Genomic DNA, 12,500 nt, shown 5'->3' with positions numbered 1-12,500 from the left:
AGGTCCAATAGTCCAAGTTTAGAATCAGAGCCTAGAACCTGTGCCATCTGACACAAGGCAAGTCCACAGAAACGTAATAACTTCCAACATTTCTGCCTAGATCTGGACAGCTGAACAAACTAGATGTAACCTAGCCAGCAACAGTCATCCAAACCCTTGGGAAAAAGAAATGAGTTTCTGCCTGCTCTCTCCCAGAATGAACACAAGCGATACAGATACAAAACTCTGAATTGGAAACGTATAATTGCTGCCAGAAAATTTCTCCACTGTATAAGGTACTGTATAATGGCCTTTACAATTGACAGAAGTGTATATGGCACCTTCACTCTGCCTGAAGAAGATTCTGTTCTCCTTTTTCAACAGGGCCTCAGGGTTAATGTTAACTTACTCCTTCTCACTACAGTGAACAAAATGGCAGAACTCTCCTAGGACTAACATTGCCCTAGACCCCATTTGCCAAATGGGCCCTTAAAACACCTATTATGCCTTACGTGTTCCTTACAAATTCCTATTCCTATAAAGTTGCTTTGAGTCTTTTCTCCTTAAAGGGCTGTCAGATCAAGGGAGCTTTATACCACTCATTCTACATAAAAGAGCATCTAACATTCCCTGTCTGTCTTCCCAGTAGGATTTTGGGCCTATTGTTGACCTCCACCTGCCAAATAGATTTTAGACCTTCAATTTCTGCAAAGGGGGCCCTGGGAAATCAAAATCTATTCAAAAGGGCTCTCAAAACTAGCCCCTGTGTAAAAAGGCTGTTTCAAACCTTCATCCTCTACACCAGGGGACTTCATGTCCACCTGTGCAACTAAAGAACCACCAGACCTTCTCTTCAACCCATGCCTCACAAACACCCCATTAACGAAGTTTTCTTTAAAGCTAACCGCTCTGTCCAAGATATCTTTACAACACATTTGCAAACAATGGTACCTCACATTTCTCTGCTTTCAGATCATGGGATAGAAGATATAAAGATGAAATCGGCTTTCATACCTTGTGCCTCAAAATTGGTCATCAAAAATGCAGAACTGACCTTATAGTCGCATGTAATTAAAATGGTATAAAAGCAAAACAGAGGAGGGGGAATGGGATAGGGGGTTTTAGGGAGGGGAAATGGGGAGAGGGCATGACATCTGTTTTGTAAGTAAAATATCCAACAAAATATTCTAAATTAAAAAATGCATGATGCCTATCAATTATTTGCAGATGTGTGCAGTTTGAACACAGATTTGGGGAAACATCAATGCTTGTTGGAAGATTGAGGTGATCATTGCCTGGACTCTCACAGATTTCACATAGGGTATGCATCTGGGGTGAGGCAATCAGAACATTCCTCCAGTGCACAATGTAGTCTAGAACCTTCCCCTGCTGACCATGGGTGAACTGGATATTTCTGTTCTACAAAATAGGACTGGGGACCTCTAGCTTATGAACCAAGACATTCAGGATTTCTCCTTCGCTGAAGGTTGTCTTAGAACTTCTCATTCTGGGAAGAGGTTCCCAGACTCCTCTGTTGCCCAGTTACTTTCACACTCCTTGTTTTTTGAAGTTCCTGAGAGAACTCGGCCTCTGCCCTTCCCTTCATCAACAATGTGGCCTTGGATCTTGTCCACTTCTGCAAGGGAGGATGTGAGCCACTGTCTTTGACCAAAGGAAGCTCCCACGTTCCTTTTTTCCAAAGGTGACATTAGATATGCTCTTTTGAATAATTGTGTATCGTGCCTTGTATCTTCAAGAATTCTCTTATGTCTTTGAACTACCTCCAATGTATACACTATAATAAGAGAGATCCAAGCCTTTCACCTTTCACCATGGTGGCTAAGGAAATATATTGTTTCACTCTAGTTTGAGGTCCCAGGACCTATGTGGAGAATTATTGGCTGGATCCTATTTTATGCTCCATAGCCTAATCACATTGCTGTTGCCCATACATGGACATGTTAAGACAAACTGAAGGAGGCAACCCAGCCAGGGACAGGCATCCAGGCTGTTTGAAAAAGGATTGTCTTGTTGCCTGAACTACCCCAGACCAAACACAAGTTGTGGAACCTCTACCAACTAAAGAAGAGTTAGAAGCTGAAGAGCAGTGCTGGGACCTTCCTTTACTGAATAAGGTAACAGGGTCATTCATGTCTATCAGGATGCTGCATGGTACTTACCCCTCTCCTAGGGCTTTCTAACCCATCCATACCTTTGCACAACCAGGTCTCAAAGTTTTCTCTTTCTCATAAAGGCCCGAGCACTTTCTTTCTTCCCAAATTACCTCAGTTTTTTTACTTTACTGAAGAGAATGTCAGACCTCCCTCCTACAACTAAACCTACTGCAGACCTTCCCCATTTGTCCAAGGTGGACTAAAGTACTCATTTAGAGGAAACACCCTCAAACTTTCTGTTTCTTTGAAAGCAGGCCTAAGTCATTTGTCTTCTGGCTAAAGAGGCCCCAGGTAGAGTAAGGCTTATGCCATCCCTTCTGTAGAAACCAGAATCAAATCCACTCACATGCAGTCCAGTGTAGTGTAAAAGGAGGCTATGATTTCCTCCTTCAACAACAAGGACTATAGACATCCAGTTCCTGGACAAGGGTGTATTTCTCATGAAACAATGATGACAGAGACCACAGGTTTGTCTCCTATGGCCAAGTGGGTCTCATTCATTCCATCTGTAGTCACAGGAAATTCAGATGTAGCCTCTAGCTATGGGACACCCTAGTTCATAGCTTCATTCCAAGGGCACCTTACACTTGACTTTAAACACGTCTTACATTAGTGCCAATCTCTCTGACCAAATTGCCAGGCAAACACAATTGCAACCTCAGAGTGGGACCCCACAAGTTTCTGGGTGTATGACAGAGGGTAGAAAATGGAAAGTGAAAACTAACAGATATGCGATCTATAGGTGGTTGTCAGAAATGCAATGTTCCTGTCTCTCATTTAAGGATATGCACAGACCAATACCACTTTGAGGGAGTATCAGATTTCAGACCACTTCTCATCCTGAAGAAAGAGCTTGCTGATTGTTTCTTGTACTCTTCCCAACAGGATGTACAATATATGGATAATGAAAGCTGGGAAGACTCTTTGGACACAAAAGATGCAGTACCATACTGTTCTCCCACTACCCAAGGTAAGCTAAATTTCTCCCTTCTGCACAGTGAGAGGATTAGAGCTTGCTATTTGTTTAAACATGGCCAGGCACTTTCTTTCTAAGCAAAGCAGTTCTGGATGACTCCAGATGTTCCATTTATGAATACAGACTACTCAAATTGCATCTATTTTCCAGGCATCACATACCATCTCCTTTGGATGAAGGGTCATCAGCACTTGACTTGGAATGGGTGGCCTTCAGGCCTTTCTGCTCTTACAAATACTACCCTAAACCTTCCCCTTCTGTCCAAGGTCTGTAATAAAAATGACTGGAGTTCACTACTGGGATCTCAGGATTTTCATTGTGCCTAAGGGGACCAAGATCAAAGGGTCCTCAAAGCATCCCCCACCTATATATGGGCCTCAAACATAACCCTCTGATGATGAACTTTAGATCATTTCCCTCTAACCATGGCCACTAAGAAAATACCTGTGTGACCACAGGGGCATCATTTAATTCTGCCCTGTGTTAACAGAGCCTGACACTTCAGTCTTCTGTTTTTCATACCATCCTTCATGCACTTACCCATGTAGCTGATGACAAACTTCAGGAGGACTTAGAGACTGACAATCATGACTGATGAATAATTCTTAGATTGCTGCCTACCACAGTGTAACTGAGGATGCAAATCTTCTAAACTGTGAAGCAGTCCTACCATCCCTGCTCAAGGTAGGCTAGGACATTTTTTCATCCTTAAAAAGGTTTGGGACTTTAAGCAGACTCTAAGTGTGCTTTAATCTTCTACTTCTGAACATCATTGCTTTAGACAATCAAATTCTGTCCATTATATATCAAATGCACCCTCTGCATATAAGAGGGTCCAATATCTATCTTACAGGATGGACAGGGCATGAGATAATCTCTCCCTGCCCAAGGTCTCAAAGTCCACTTTGAGTCAAAAAGGTCCACAATAATTAGAAGGATTTCAACTTCATTTCTGATGAAGGAGGGCACAAAAATTCCACTTAACTGTATCTCACATCCAACACCTCTCATCTGAAAGGGACATCAGAATAACTACTTTTGTTACAGTAGTCCGCAAATGCACACTCTCTGTCCAAGTGGTCTGTAAATGTCATCCTTTCATAGTGAATCTTTGGTGCCTTTCTCTCTGCCTATAATGAGGAGCCTCAGACACTCCATGCCTGCTCATAAATATTTACTCTTACCCTTCTGTCTAGGGGGCAACAACATTTTCTCCTAATGCCCACAGTTCTTGAAATCGTTTAGCCCAAGGTGGACTCATGCCCACCCTCTTTTGAAAGGTGTCAATTGATCTTGTTTTACTGACTTTGTGTGCTGGCTATATCCCAACTGTCTAGGATATCTTCCAAGCTTATTCCTACTACATATATTCTGAGACATTCCTCCACTGAAGAAAGAGGCCTTGGACTTATTTCCTCTGACCAAAAGTTTCATAGCCTAAAGATAACCATTCAACCTGTTGGAATATTGAAACAACTGCAGCCTGGACTTTCCCACAGCACACAAAATATATGGACACTCTAAATACTGAAAAATAATTGGAAAGTAATCGAGCAATACTGAAATTTCCTGTGGTCCACAAGGTATTTACATTTTCTCCAATGAGAAATGGTCTTTATTATTTTATTGAAAATAGAAAGAGATTTTACCTCTGTGACAAATAGGTATAGAATTTCACTTTTCACAGAGTTTCTCAGAAATCCCACTTATGACTAGGGTGCTGTGACACTCTTATTCCCATGAAATCTGGCACATTACCTCGTAGAGGAAGGGCACAACAGTGCTACTTCCAAGCAAAGCTGACCAAGCTCCTCCCCCATTCTACACAGGAAGATTTAGACATTCATAAGAGGCAGTGCTCCAGACCTGGCCTGTGTGATTGAGGAAACACCACAGAGTCACCCTCTTCCCAGTGCATCTCTTACACACAACTTCTAATTTCAGAGGTCTGGGAAGCACTGTTCTGACCTAAGAGATCTAAGAGAACTGTGGAGGGAGGTCCCCTTGAAAAGAATATCAAGGCAAGGGTAAATGAGACTACTTTCTTTGTTTTGGTCCCACAGACCCAGACAGTCTGTCCTCCATGCAGAGAAATGCGTGGATGGACATATATTTGAGGAAGACACTGAATATGAGGCTACTGCATTCCAGGTTCTTAGAAGACTTCTAAGACATCTGTCATGCCTAGCACCAACTATCGGATGGTATGAATTCGAGATTGTGATTTCAAGTTTGGAGCTAATAAAGGAACATTCTTTAATTCTCAAGGTATCAATCAACCTTCAACTTCTGCTCAATAGTGCTCCAGACATAAAGAGTAAGAAGGCTGAACCTCTTCCATACAATCCTGGGGACCTCCAATCTCATCTTTCTACTTTAGAGCATCTTGGATCTATCACATGTCCCCAGAGGGGCAGAAACAATTCCTCCTCTGCACACAGGGAGATTAGATATATCTCCCCTTACCCAAAGTTCTCTTAGTACCCTCTATTACTGAATTGGCTTCTAGACTATTTCCTCTCCCTAATTATACCTGAAATATTCCTCTTCTCACCAAAGGATTCCATGCTGCCTGTTCTAATAGAGAACTACACTCCACCAGTATCCAAAGGGTTCTCAGAACTTCAAACTGTTTTCCTGTGGGAGTGTACTCACTAAGTACATAATTGGGCCTCAGATCCTTCCAAAGTCCTGCCTCTGATTTTCCAGTGGGTCTCAGATTTCATTTTCCCCAGGCCATCTTCAAATATGCCTTTCTAACCAAGGAGGACATCACATTGTCCTCCTCTGGTGCAGGGTCCTCAGACATTCCCCACCCTATCTTTAGGACCTATATTATTTCCATCCACCCAAAGGGACCTCCAGACCTCCCAGGCTGTAAGTTCCAGAGCCCAAGCTTAGCAAGTGCAGCCCAGAACAGAAGCTCACTGCCTCAAGGCAGAAACCAAAATGATGTGTTCCCCACATTTCATACCTAGACCTAGCAGCTGAACATATGCTTAAGAAGGAGAACCAGTGTGGGACTGTCAGCCAGGTTTTCTGATGGATGCTCAGACTGCTGCCTGACCTAGCACCACATTCTCTACAAGGAACCCATGTCTCTGAGGAGGAGTATGCAAATTTCAAAATCTACCCAACCAAACATGCTAGTTTACCTCTATAAAATGGTCACAGATTTCCACTCTCTTCCCAAGAAACCCTCAAATATTTCAGCGCTGATCCTAGGGATCGTGTATTTTCTCCATGGTTTTGGGGGTTTCACTTCTTTCCCATACCCCTCGACAAGATTCAGACTACTCTCCTCTGACCCACTCATCCCTGGTCATACATCTCTGACTAGTCTTGAGGGCATTCAGGGCATATGAGGCCTTCAATAATGCCCACATTGTCTCACACATACTCTTTCTGATGAATGGGATCTTCAAACTCCACCTCTGGCTAAGGAAACTTCACACAATCCTTTCTCATTAGATGGGGTCTCTGTAGTGATATCTTTATCCTCTGTGCAAACTCTGGTTTTACCTTCTGACCAAGCAGCTTTCCCACTTTGCTCAAAATATGTAACACTTACACAATGCGGACAAAGAGGCCTTGATCATTCTCCTACTTATCGATATAGCATTCCTTCCCTCAGGTATGAGATCTCCAGAGGAGCAGAAAGAGGCTGAAATACCATTCATCATCTTCAGAGCTTTCAGCATCAGTGGAGTGGTCCCAACCTTACTGCCCAGACATGGATGGTTGAACACAAACCTGCTGCTGCATGCAACCTTACTGCAATCACTACATCATCCCTTTGGCAATTTCTGTCACATTATATTGTGATTACACTTTTTCTATAGAAATTAAATCATTTTAAAACACATATCTGAAATGTTTACTGATTTCAACCTGCTTTATGTCTGGTTTTGTTATTTGATGTGCTAATTTGTGGACTTAATTCAAGTGGTCTGTATAGATAACTAAAGCCCAGTAAATTACTCTTCAATCTCAGGCTACTATTCCATGCTTGGAATGTTTGAAAGAAAAAAATACATGTAACATGTTTCACACTTATGCACCTTCTTCTAAGTAAATCTGTGGGTGATTGAATGAGGAGTGAATGAACATATTTCTTTTACTGGCATACCAAGAACATACTCGTGGATAAGGTAAGTTGACAATGTGATGCAAAGAATAGTTGTCACCAACTCATTTCTTTATGATGTATAATGGAAAATACATTTTGTATACACATTTAATTCTGTAAATGGATGCATGATCAAAATATCTATGATGGTCTTGTGAACTTAACCTAATATACTTTAGATATTTTAATTTTCCCTCTCAAGGAATACATTTAGTATGTGTAGAAAGATACTTCATGATATTTTCATATAAGGTTATATAACTTTTCATACATAAATATGAAGTTCGTTGTAGAAAGTTCTTTAAACCAAGCATTTACTCCACTATTTCAATTTAATCTGTTCCTTGAGTCTATTAATATGTGGCCCTTGGGAATATATCTCCCAAAACTCCATTGCTAATACAGCCATAAAAATACTTTGGATACTGACAGAATCCTTGGAGTGTGTACATATAAAATCACAAAATTTTGTTTATATTCTTTCTGGGATATGTTGTTCTACAATCCAGAATGTCTTTTGCATCATTTTTTAAATCAGTGTTTCCGTTGCTTTGCTGTACTTACAAGAGTTGCTAGAAATGACTGCTGCTTTAGGGGTTAAGTATTTTGTTAGTGGAGATATAACCAGAACTCTAAATAAAACTTTCTGACTGAGTGATAGGTAAATTTAGTTGCGCTATATTCAAAGTTAATTTATCATTGAACCATACCCTTTCTTTTACTGGAAAAGAAAAAGTGGTTTGCTTTTTATGGCTGGGTCACAGTTTGTATAGTAAAGAAATGTTGTAACCTTTATATCTCAATTTTAACATTTCTTTATTTGTATTATAGGAAATTGATGATGTTGGAAAAAACACATGTATCTTGGAGTAGAGGTTGTATGACAAAGTATATTAAGCAGCACAAATACCTTCTGTAGAAGAAGTGTGTGTGGGAACAGGGACTCCAGTAAAAAAAGCTGGGTCTGCAAAAAGTGATTGACTGACTGGAAATTTAGTGCTTTGGAGACAAGGGACATTTTTTCTCTGTGTAGGTCATTAAGGGTTAAATTATGACCTCATGACATTCACAGTCAGATGCCAGCATATGTTAGAAGGACATGTGGTATACAACTTTCTACCCCTGCATTGCTTGCCTATTGTCATAATGTTGAGGCCTAAATGACTCCTGTGGGATCTGGAAGGGACTAATAAGTTAGTTAAATCACTTATAGCTGTGATGATATCTTTTCAGTGTTAAAATTCTATTGCTACTTCTTCAAAGGTGATCTGGTGTTTAGTACATTGCTTCTTTATTCTCCATATTGATTTATATCCCTATGTCTCAGAATACCCATGTTTTCTCACACTGTTACCCACTCATATTGCCATTCTATAGTTTGAAGCTCAGTTTGACCCAGTATTGGCCAGTGGAATTCATGGTGTCTTCATCTGATGCCTCTGGAGTATTTCCTGAGTCTGAACATTTCACTCTGTGTCTTTGTATAGTACATGGAAAGGCGGGGCTCCTGGAAATGTAATGGTAAATGGACAAGCTCACACTTCCACTTTGTATATATATTCCCTGGCATTGCTGGGTGTGTTCAGGGTTATCAACTAGGAAGAAGAAAGGGATCCTGTATTCCTGCTACTGAAGTAGTCTGGCCAGACAATCCACCATCATTCCATCCTCTGGGATTTAGCTGCTTTCTCCTCCTGGTTTCCTCTACTCCATGTTTATTTCCTGTGTGTTACCTTCCAGTGTGACAGAGAAAGGTTTGATCTCTGTATCCCAGAAGCATGAGCTCATTGAGAAGAATGCAGTGTGCTGTGGAGATTCCTGACCTGAATGCATGTATAGAATGTGTGTTTGCTCTGGGCAGGCTTTTTCTCTTCTACCATCCTATCCTAATTAACAGGTTATTCATATCCTGTCTCATGTTCATCAGCAGTCTTTTGAGGTTAAGTGTGATTCCATGTACAAAAACACTGTGCCAACTCAAAAAGAAGGAGGGACAAAGACTCTCTGGAGTAATTCTTTTACAGCAGGTGTCCATGAACTCAAGGGTAGTTGCTAAATTAGTGGTCCTCACATGTGGTGTGTGCTGCATGTCTAGCTCTTTCTGGTGTCATTCTTAATATTGTTCCTTCACAATCTTCCCGTGTAAAGTTGAGTTCTTAATACACCCCTTTATTCTCCACATGGGAAGTACTTCTAACTACTTGCCCAGGAAATCTTTGGGATCTTCATATTGAACACAAACACACACACACACACACACACACACACACACACACACACACACACAAACACACACTAGTTAAATTGTAATTGCCTTGGCTACCTCAAAGGCAATTTCTAAATGCACTCATAAATCTACCCTTGCTACTCCATGTCCAATCAAGGAAGTGGCCAGTGGCCACTTACCAGAAATTTCATATGGCTCTTTGGCCTTATCTACTGAACCTCCTATGTCCATCCATCATTCACCCCCATGTCCTTGTGATTCCTTTCTCCTCCCTCCTGATGCCTAGCATTTGCAACTCTGTGGTCCTGACCCATCTCTCTTTGCACAGTTATTGAACCCTGGCATCTTTATTGATCAACCAAAACCCCATTGGGAACAAAGACCTTTAAATTTTGGACACACATTTCCAAGTTGAATTAAGCATTAGAACCAGTCTCCAACAACCCATGTAATAGTAAAGTCTCCAATTCATATAATCTGTATGTTTAGAGAACAATATCACATCATACCACACCACCACATATAATCACACCAGACCATAGCACATCACCACACACCATAGCGCACCAGAATGCACCACAACACACCAGAGCATATCACTGCAACACATTACAGCACACTGCATCACACTATAGCACACCCATGCACACCACACTACACCACACAGCACTACAGTATATACATTCTTGCTCCAAACAACACACAGATTGATATAAAGAGCAAATAAAATTTGTACATTGTTAATGCATTTTCTTCAGTCTTTATGTTGTACTGTCTTCCAATATTTCTCTTTTCCCTCTGTAGACTTGTCTCTCTTTTAAGAACTTCCTTTTGTCCTGATGAAAACTATGTGTCATGTTAACAAACCAGTTTTTCTTTGTATTTTGTGTGTTAATTCCCTTAAAGTCCTAAAGAATAATTTATCTATACATAGAAATTCAAGGTGGACAGCTGGTTAATTTCAACATTTGCTGTGCCACATTCTCTGGACTATGTGACTTCTTCAAATAAAATGTGTGTGTGTGTGTGTGTGTGTGTGTGTGTGTGTGTGTGTGTGTGTGTGTTTCTTCTACCTGAAACAGGGTAGAACTTTTAACTTTTAAATTTACTCCAAAATTTTCAGCATATCTGTTTTTCTATTGTGTGTCCTTTCACACCTAAATGTACCTTCTGCTTTAATGTCACATATTTTATTGTCCTCTCTCTTTCTATCCTCCTCAAATCTTGTCTACTTCTGTTAGTGGTCCACTTTCTTGATTCATGACCTGCAAAAACACACACAGACATACACACAGACATACACACACACTCGTCCATACACACACTGAAGCCACACTCACAATGCACATATAGTTCTTCATTCAATAAACGAGAAAAAACATGCAGCATTTCACTTTACTGTGTGTGTTTTATCAGTGAGCATTTTGAAAGGTTAAGCCCTGCACTACATTTATTTCTGTATAAGATCATTATTCTTTAGATATTTTTCACTTTTTGTCTCATATGAAGTTAATGTTGCTGTGATAAAAACACAATGGCCAAAAGCAAGTTGGGAAGGAAAGGTTTGTTTGGCTTACACTTCCACATCACTGTTCATCATCAAAGGAAGTAAGGGCAGGTTATCAAACACAGCAGGAACCTGGAGCCAGGAGCTGATGCAGAAGCCATAGAGGGATGCAGCTTACTGACTTACTCACATGTTCAGCCTGCTTTTATATGGAACCCAGGACCACCTTCCATCAATCACTTACTAAGAAAATGCTCTACAGGCCTGCCTACAGCATATTCTTATGGAGGCATATTCTCAGTTGTTTCTCTGTCCTCTCTGATGACCCTGCTTTGTGTAAAGATGACACAAAACCAACCATCATGCATGTGTGTGTGCTATTTCTTACTTTAGTGTGTATTCTTTTGTGGTTTGGTTTTCTTTTACATAGACTTCTAGCTGGCCTGGAATTCACTATGTAGTGCAGGATGACCTTGACCATCTTGTGATCTTCCAGTCTCTGCCTCCTGATTGTGGAAGTCATTATAGTCACACACCATGCAATTCTTCTTGGAGTTTGTTTTTCTAACACACTCACATTCAGTTTCACATTTAAATAGACACTTTTGTTACAGAGGGGACAATTTGGAGGTCTATTATTCTTAAGAATAAGCTATCATTTTGCAAAGAAGAGCTCAACAATTAGACAGGCTGTAAGTTTTGGTAGCTTTCAGGAGAGAAGAGAGGGGTAGGAGAAATAGAGAAAGCCATCCCTTTGGAGTCAGGGTACAAGAGAGCAGGAAGTTTCATCAGTTGAGTCAGTAGTTTACTGTGCTGTAGGTAAATGATGGGCATGCCTAAGCCCTTCATATAAGAAAGAATTCCAGAGTGTCAGAACAGGCAGGCTCAGGATTCTCACTGGTGTCTGAAAAAGAAAAAGGAAGAAAAAACAGACACATTTGACTTAGAATTTTAAAGATTAAGGAGCAGGGAGGATGGCTTTTATAACTTGCAGATGATTCAACAAGTAAAAGTGCTTGTTTCAAAGGCATGCATGCTTCAAGATCTGAGTTCAGATCACACAAATCATGGAAAAAGCCAGATGTGGCCCTCACAATCTATAATCTCAGGATTCCAACAACAAGATGGGTGACAGGGGCATAAGAACTCACTAAAAGCTTGTGTGCCACATACCCTGGAGTATGTGCTGTGTGCAGTATCCTAAAGCAGCAGAAAAAGAGAAACCCTGACTCTAAAGATTGAGGATAGAACTAAATCTAAACTAATATTGTCCTGTGACCTCCACACTTGCACTATGCCATTTACATGCCTGTACACACACACACACACACACACACACACACACACACACACACACGGATATCATTGATAGAGGATGCACATGTATATATCTTCTGTACATAGTGACAGTATTGACTGTGTTCAGTTTCATGGAGCAAATGAGTGAGATGGACAAATGGATTCCCTCTGTGTGCTCTGTGTTTGCATGCATGTGCGTGTTGTCATAC

At 40.8% G+C, this 12,500-nt stretch overlaps 1 long non-coding RNA gene across 15 annotated transcripts; it reads left to right on the top strand.

Moving 5' to 3' along the window:
• Window positions 1–6,994, top strand: LOC143433854 (uncharacterized). Of its 15 annotated transcripts, none has more exons than XR_013070175.1 (10): window positions 1–275; window positions 952–1,058; window positions 1,207–1,300; window positions 1,550–2,114; window positions 3,039–3,123; window positions 3,280–3,395; window positions 3,739–3,813; window positions 4,467–4,712; window positions 5,193–5,397; window positions 6,764–6,994. It is a non-coding gene; the product is annotated as an uncharacterized LOC143433854 (long non-coding RNA). The 15 variants fall into 15 exon arrangements; XR_013070172.1 differs by having other exon boundaries at window positions 3,678–3,813; XR_013070173.1 differs by lacking the exon at window positions 3,739–3,813 and having other exon boundaries at window positions 3–275; window positions 1,550–1,681; window positions 1,846–2,114.
• Window positions 6,995–12,500: the final 5,506 nt, after the last annotated feature.

The sequence above is a fragment of the Arvicanthis niloticus genome (assembly GCF_011762505.2).
Source record: "Arvicanthis niloticus isolate mArvNil1 chromosome Y unlocalized genomic scaffold, mArvNil1.pat.X SUPER_Y_unloc_7, whole genome shotgun sequence".
NCBI lineage: Eukaryota > Metazoa > Chordata > Mammalia > Rodentia > Muridae > Arvicanthis > Arvicanthis niloticus.
This window is presented reverse-complemented; position numbering and strand designations above follow the sequence as displayed.